The 8837-nt window shown below is 41.2% G+C and overlaps 1 pseudogene; it reads right to left on the reverse strand.

Moving 5' to 3' along the window:
- Nucleotides 1-5584: 5584 nt before the first annotated feature.
- Nucleotides 5585-8634, reverse strand: LOC149397843 (uncharacterized; annotated as a pseudogene).
- Between the last annotated feature and the right edge of the window lie 203 nt (nucleotides 8635-8837).

The raw sequence follows: 8837 nt of genomic DNA on the forward strand, positions 1-8837 counted from the left end.
TCAATATATCGAAGATAATTGCAATAAATAAGGAAGAGCAAATTGAATAAAGGTATTGCAAATTGCTCGAACGACCTAGGCTTGAGTCTGTACCAAAAAAACAATTAACAGACTTTTAAATCAATACAATTCGGGCCTATGTGAACGGATAATAAAACCCCAAATTTTGCACAAACCCTAGATGAAAAGCCCCAAATTATTATCAGATTTCAAACCAATATAAAATAAATTTGTTCCTCAAATTTTGAGCAAAAGAAGACAAAGAATCAAGGATTTATCTTGATAGCAACATGCGATGCGACGATTCTCAGTGAATGACGGTGTCGTGAATACGCCAAATTTAGAACCTCACTTCCTAACAATAGTATAGGGAAAATAAGGGTCGATCCCACAGAGACACGAATAGTTATGATTCTTTTATTTTCTCAACTAAATTAACCGGGGGATTTTTCTTATAACAATAATAATAAAAACACGAGAGAAAATTAACTAGGACAATCAACGAATAAAAATAACGAGAACTTTCAAGAATGAGATGAATATGGTCAAGGGATTTCTCGCCACCACTAGCCTAACATGAATTTCCTATTGCGCCATTCCTCCTAATATGTCTACTCAATTACCAGTCGTGAAACACCAAAGTTCAGTTTTTCATAAGATTTGCTCGAACCCGAAAGCACGAATTCTCACACTCAATCCTAATTAATTCCTAACACGCGTTATTGAACTACCTAGAATTGGCAATACTCTCTAAAAACCGGCTGATCGAATATAACTAATCAAGCGTACTAATTAAACAAGGTCTTTCTCACAATATGTTTATAAACGCATAATCTCATATTTTTGCCACAATTCAAACCGTTGATCATAGACAATCCCGATATTCAAACTAGCTATCAAAGCATGTATAAATAATTTAGTAAGCTTCCTAAACAATTTAAACACACTTCATAGAAAAATATCAAACAGAGAGAAACACAATTTCATAGATTACTTAAGGAACTTTGCAATATTCAATTCAAGTCATAGAACTAGTCTTTTGAAATTTCCCCAAACCATTAAGGAATTTAGTCACACATTATTAAATCAGATAAATAATGATTCATTGAAGAGAAAGGAATAAAACTGTTTTGAAGTGTTGTGGCCGTCCAGTAGCAATCGTCGCTCCTCTCCACTGATGCCACTCTCTTCTTTTTTTTCCTTCGCGTACTTCCTCTGTTCTCTCTCTCTTTCTTCTTCGCGTTGCTCTTCTGTTATATACCCCCTGGTGTGCGATTCTCCTCCAACAACCCACGTGATGGGGTATAATATATCCAAGCTCACGTAATGGGCTTTTACCCAAGTTTAGATATTAGGCCCATAATCATTATTCACATTAGCTATTAAAGATTAAAATGAATCTCTAGCTATTTGGTGATTAATAAACAAACGTGAACTTCCAAAATGTTGAGGCAGCATGTGCAATCTCTCCAGCAAGAATTCTTCCAGATGTCCATCTTTATTTTTGCCTCTATTTGCTAGACTTTCACACCCTTTTAATTCTTTATCTCCAAATAAATCTATAACATCATAAACACATCATTTAGATTCATAAATATAATTTTATAATTAAAATGCATATGAATCCAATATAAAATATTTATAGATTTAACACCCCATCAAACTCCCCCACACTTGAATATTGCTAGTCCTCGAGCAACCATTTATTGAAAGAAAATAAAATACTTAAAACAATGAAAGAAAAAACCGTTAAACCCCAAGGTGGCCCATAGAGGACGAGTGTCGTCTCGTGAGGGCTTCCAGTGATGATACCCACAAACATCTTATGTATCTTTTGTAGTCTCCTGAAATAAACAACGCTTCAAACCGTCCAACAAAAACACACGTGATCCCTAACCATTTATTGAGTGGCATATCTTTCATGTAGAAGTGGTTTAAGTGTGTATGTGTGTGTGTGTTCAGCCCTGGAGCTGAGCATAATACCTTTCAACCATCAATTCCAATCAAGAACTCGGATGTTTTAATTACCTTCTCAGCATCTTACCTTCTCCATTGGGCTCTCCACTACGTCGAATGCTCCGCACAAGATCAAGAGGTCTTTGCAAAGGTTGTAATGGGGCCGTTGGGTTTAATTTTGGCTCATGAGAAACGGGAATGAGGAGAATTTCTGAAAGGTTTCAAGGACTTCATGATAGAAACACTCCTCAGTGACAAAGAATTACCCTTTAATATATAAACAGCAAAAAACTGTAGAACTAATATTCGAGAATCATATACTCTCGTTTTATTTCTTTTTTTTTCATTTTTTTTGGCATTTTTTTTTTCGCACATGTCCCGTGTTTATTCACTCAAGTATTGTTGCACTCTCATTCACCAATGTAGAAGCTTATTATGTTCTCTCTATTTTTTTTAAAGAGAGAAACATATGGGCTTTTTTTTTTTTTTTTTTGAACCCATATTACATTGATCACTCCCCCACACTTATCTTACTAACCATCTCTCAATAACAAACTTTGACCTCAGATTTCATTGATCACTCTCCCACACTTGTCTCATTGTCCATCCTCTCACCAACAAACTTTGTCCTCATTCATTGTCACAGCAAAGTATTTCTATCAATCGGTTCAAGAAACAAGGGTAGGATAAAAAAATATAGGCTAGGTAGGAGTGGCTCAGACAATAAAATCGGCTAAAATGTATAAGGCTCAGGGGGCTTACTAATGGGGATGTTTTAAAAACATCAATTCAGGAACTGGTCTTTTTTGGCCTTGGTGTTAATTCCTAATTGCCTCAATCATCTCATGTGTTTTGCACCACGATCGTTCGCCTCGAGTAACCGCCGAAGAAGTTCGTTACTATGATCTACAATTGAGATTGAGAAAGTAATTGAGGACATTAATAGGAACAACAATAGCAGGCATTCTACTACTTTCCAAGACTGACTTCATAGTTTAAGTGATTTTTTTTTTATGGTGCATGAAAAACGTCCAAACAATAATGATATCATGATCACAAGGTTTTGCCTTTCAAAATTCCACATAATTCACTTCATTTGACCACAAAAAGAAACATCCTAACCTCAAACAAAACTAAAAGCAAGTACATAAAAAGCAAACCCGACAACTTTATGTCCCCCCACACTAAATAAGGCATTGTCCTCAATGTAAAAAGTACAAGGGAAGGGTGAAGAAAAAAAAACTCCCTGTATAAGCAAACATGCTCATTTACTCAACATTCCATCGTGAGTTCCATCTTCGTTGTTGTCGGGGATGTTATTTTTTTCTGAAACAAAGAGGAAAACAAAACAATTTTTTTTTTTGTGTATATACTAACTGGAACAGTAGAAATTCGTGCAAAAATCTGGTGTTTTTTTTTTATTTTTTATTTTTTAAGTAGATTAAGAAAAGAAAAAAAAATAAATAAATAAAGGATACGAGCTATTTCGTCATTCGGGTTGCAACCCGATCAGCGCTTGGTTTAATGTCCTCGGCCCGACACAGTAAAACCATCACTCGTTATATGTTGCCTCTGCGAGAGTGATCACGTCAACCTCTTCCGTTGGGAATGACTCGTAGTATGTCTTGAGTCTATGCCCGTTAACTCTGAAAACCTTTTGTGTATCGAGGCTCTGAATCTCTATGGTTCCATGCGGAGACAAATTAAGGACTACGAACGGTCCGAGCCATCGAGAACGTAACTTGCCTGGAAATAATCTGAGTCTTGAATGATATAATAAGACTTTCTGGCCAACTAGGAATTCCTTCCGTATAAGCTTCGAATCATGATACGCCTTTGCCTTTTCTTTGTAAATTCTTGAACTTTCATAAGCATCGTTCCGGATTTCTTCAAGTTCTTGAATCTGCAGTTTGCGCTGCTCACCCGCTGCATCACAGCTCATGTTGCATTGCTTAATGGCCCACCACACTCTATGTTATAATTCCACTGGAAGATGGCATGGTTTTCCATAAACCAGCCGATATGGTGACATCCCGATGGGTGTTTTGTAGGCTGTACGATACCCCCATAAAGCGTCATGTAGCCGCGAGGACCAATCTTTACGATTTGGCGAAACTGTCTTCTCTAAAATCGATTTGATTTCACGATTCGATACCTCTGCCTGCCCGTTTGCTTGTGGGTGATAAGCCATAGTGACTTTGTGTGTGACACCATATCGCTTCAAAAGAGCTTCCACAGATCTGTTGCAAAAGTGGGTTCCACGATCACTTATAAGAGCACGCGGTGTACCGTAACGTACTAAGATATTATCTTTGATGAACTCAACCACTGTTTTTGAGTCATCCACGCATGTAGCCTTGGCTTCGATCCATTTAGAGACATAGTCGACAGCGAGAAGTATATAGTTGTAGCCACTCGAAGTTGGGAACGGTCCCATAAAATCGATGCCCCAAACATCAAATATCTCAACAACAAGAATCGGAACCTGGGGCATCTCATTCTTTGAAGTAATGTTACCTGTACGTTGGCATCGATCACAAGCCTTGCAAAAAACATACGCATCGCGAAAAACAGAAGGCCAAAAGAATCCACACTCGAGCACTCGTGCAGCTGTGCGTTTCGGTCCGAAGTTTCCTCCGCATGCTTGAGAGTGACAATGAGTAAGAATAGACTGAAACTCGGATTGCGGAACACAGCGTCTAATGATCTGATCGGTACCGTTCTTGAATAAATATGGATCTTCCCAAAAATAGTATCGAGCATCTCGGCGTAACTTATCTCTTTGGATCCGAGAGAATTCTGGAGGTATTTTTCCAGTGGCTACAAAATTTGCAATATCGGCATACCACGGTACCTCGACCAAGTTCACGGCCATGAGTTACTCATCGGGAAATTCATCCCTCAAAGACAAGTCTTCCTCTGCGCGAATGAGTCGGCTCAAGTGATCAGCAACAGAATTCTCGGACCCTTTTCCGATCTCGAATTTCCAAATCAAACTCTTGAATGAGTAAAATCCAGCGAAGTAGACGTGGTTTGGCTTCCTTTTTCGTCAACAGATACTTCAATGCGGCATGGTCAGAATAAATTATCACCTTTGTCCTGAGTAGATAAGAGCGGAATTTCTCAAGCGAGAAGACGATCGCAAGCAATTCTTTCTCGATTGTTGTATAATTTATTTGCGCATCATTCAGCGTCCGAGAAGCATAATACACGACGTAAGGTGTGTTGTTGACTCGCTGCCCGAGGACTGCTCCAACTGCATAATCACTAGCGTCGCACATGATCTCAAAAGGCATATTCCAATCCGGTGGTCGGATAATAGGCGCTGTGGTCAGCTGCTCCTTAAGTCTTTCAAAAGTAGCCATACACTTCGTATCAAACACAAATGAAGTATCTTTTTGCAATAGATGACAAAGCGGGTTTGCAATCTTCGAGAAATCCTTTATAAATCTTCTATAAAACCCCGCATGACCAAGAAAGCTGCGTACCTCTTTCACATTTGTCGGTGGGGATAGAGAGCGAATTAGATCGACTTTGGCCTTGTCGACCTCAATTCCTCGAGATGAAATAACGTGCCCCAACAAAATCCCGTGATCCACCATGAAGTGACACTTCTCCCAATTTAACACTAAGTTGGTTTCACCACATCTTTTCAAAATAAGTGTTAAATTAGAGAGACACGAGTCGAAAGAGTTACCATGTACGCTGAAATCATCCATGAAGACTTCGATGATGTTCTCGACATACTCCGAAAATATGCTCATCATGCATCGTTGAAATGTCGCAGGCGCATTGCATAGGCCAAATGGCATTCGGCGGTAAGCAAAAGTGCCGAATGGACACGTGAATGTCGTCTTATCTTGATCCTCCGGTGCGATCACGATCTGATTATACCCCGAATATCCATCGAGGAAGCAGTAGTGGGAGTGGCCGGCTAACCTCTCTAGCATCTGATCAATAAACGGTAGAGGAAAGTGATCTTTGCGAGTAGCTTTGTTGACCTTTCTGTAATCGATACACATTCTCCACCCGTTTTGAACTCGCATGGGGACTAGCTCGTCTTCTTCATTCCTGGCAACTGTGATCCCCGTCTTCTTCGGAACACATTGTACGAGGCTCACCCATTGAATATCCGAAATTGGGTAGATCACGCCAACATCAAGGAGTTTCAATACCTCATTTTTCACAACCTCCGTCATCGGTGGGTTTAGTCGCCTTTGACCGTCTCGAGCGGGCTTGGAGTTTTCCTCGAGAAGAATTCTGTGCATGCAAATAGAGGGGCTGATTCCCTTTATATCGGCAATTGTCCAACCGATCGTAGTTTTGTACTCCTTGAGTACTTGCACTAGCTTCTTCTCTTGATTTTTGGTGAGGCTTTTTGGCGATAATTACTGGAAGTGTCTCGTTCTCTCCAAGAAACACATACTTCAAATAATCCGGCAGTGGCTTCAATTCAAGTTGGGGAGCCTTTTGGATTGAAGGCAGCACCTTTTCTACAACGGCAGGGAGCTCGATGTATTGTACATCCTTTTGTTTAAGTTCCGGTGGTGCATTGACTGCCGTAATGTTCTCCATCTTTGCGGTGTAGCCCGAGGTGGTGATGATTAATTCTGCATCTTCATCACTGATCTCGACACTTTCCCGAAAAGCAATATCGACATCGTCGTCTCCGTATAGCTCAAACACTTTTTGTGGCAATTCCTCGATGACGTCGATGCCGCAAATAGTGTGCACATCGCTAGGATAACGCATGGCTTCATAAATGTTAAAACGGATTATCTCTCCATCAAACTCCATCGTGAGAGACCCGTCATGGACATCAATTTTTGTTCTTGCGGTCTTTAGGAACGGTCTGCCAAGTAAAATCGGTGTCGTCGACGATGATGAATCTGCTTCCATCTCTAGAACATAGAAATCCGCTGGAAAAATTAGTTGGTTGACTTGAACTAGGACATCTTCAACGACTCCAATTGGACGAGTTGTAGAACGATCAGCCAACTGTATGATAATTCCAGTCTCCTCAAGTGGTCCCAGATTTAGAGAAGCGTATATAGAGTATGGCATCACATTGATAGAGGCTCCCAGATCAAGCATAGCTCTTTCGAACCGTCTATTGCCTATTATGCACGGGATAGTGAACGTTCCCGTATCTTTGCACTTTTCTGGAATTTTCTTTTGGAGCACCGCTGAGACATTCTCTCCCACTTGTACTTTCTCATTGCCCTTTAGCTTCCTTTTGTTGGTACATAATTCTTTCAGAAACTTTGCATACCGTGGCACTTGTTTGATGGCATCGAGAAGTGGAATATTGACTTCAACCCGTCGAAAAGTTTCCAGCAGCTCTTGCTCCTTTTCCTCCTTCTTTGAGTGGGCTAATCGACTTGGAAAAGGAGGCGGCGTCTCAAATGAGCGAGTTTCGGTCGAAGCTTCCTTGCTTGCACTTTGGATGGGGGGTTGCAGATTCTTGTCTCGTTTATCCCTCGCACTGTTCTTCGCATTTGACTCAATGGAACTGCCACTCCGCAACGTGGTTGCTTTAGCGTCCTCTCGTGGATTAATTTGCGGTTGTGATGGGAGTTTACCCGAGTTCTGAGCTTCTAACCGGTTGAGCACTGTAGCCATTTGCCCGATCTGATTATCTATGTGTTGAAGATGTGTGTCGGTCTTTTGCATATATGCTTCAGTTCTCTGCGTGAATTGTGTTTGAGACGTGCAAAGAGCTCTTACCATATCACTCAATGACATTTCTTGCCCTTGACCTGGAGCTTGTTGACGCTGCTGAAACTGCATAGGCCCTTGGCGTTGATTCCCGTAGCTCAGATTGGGGTGATTCCTCCAAGAGCTGTTGTAAGTATTTGACATTGGCTGTCCCGGGAACCCGCCGAGTGCATTAGCTTCTTCGGGCGATGTCTCTTGCAAAGTTGGGCACATATCTGTGGGATGGCCCACCACCGCACAAATCCCGCAAGGTCGTTGTTGTTGTACTTGTCCCATAGCAAGCTGCTAGACTAACGAGGTAAGTGTAGAAATTTGTTGATTAACCGAAGAAGAATCAACCTCGTTCACTCGTTGCACGGTGCTCGAACGAGTTCCAAACTGTTGGGAATTCGCTGCCATGTTAGAAATAAGTGCACGAGCTGCGTTTGGTGTTTTGTCAACCAATGCACCTCCACTCGCAGCATCGATCATGCTCCGCTCCATCGGTAATAAGCCTTCATAGAAGTATTGGATTAGAAGTTGCTCAGCAATTTGATGGTGGGGGCAGCTTGCACATAGACGCTTAAATCGTTCCCAATACTCGTATAGCGTCTCGCCGGAGTTTTGACGGATTCCGCATATCTCCTTGCGGATTGAAGTGGCTTTTGACGCCGGAAAATACTTCTCTAAGAATAACCGCTTCATCTCCATCCACGTAGTTACAGAGCCCGGTGGAATAAAATAAAGCCAATCCCTCGCTACATCCGCGAGTGAGAATGGGAAGGCCTTCAGCTTGACCTGATCTTCTGTGACTCCGGCTGGCTTCATGCTCGAACAAACAACATGAAACTCCATGAGGTGCTTGTTGGGGTCCTCTCCGGGAAGACCATGGAACTTAGGCAATAGATGAATAAGCCCAGATTTCAGCTCGAAACCCGCATCGTTTGCCGGAAACTGAATGCACATCGGTTGTTGGTCTAGCAACGGGGCTGCCAACTCCTTTAGTGTACGATTGTTATTCGCCATTGTTTCTTCCACTTCCTTTTCCTCTTCTTTGAAAAGTGGATTAAACTGTGCACTAAATGCTTTGATTCTTGCTGGTCTTTCGGCGATCTCGTCGTGAGACATACACCTGAGACAAATCAAATAAAGATTGAAAAATAAAATAAATAAAAGAAAATAAA

This window comes from Urtica dioica, chromosome 5 (assembly GCF_054948205.1).
Source record: "Urtica dioica subsp. dioica isolate 48M chromosome 5, U.dioica_male_clone48M_v1_H2, whole genome shotgun sequence".
NCBI lineage: Eukaryota > Viridiplantae > Streptophyta > Magnoliopsida > Rosales > Urticaceae > Urtica > Urtica dioica.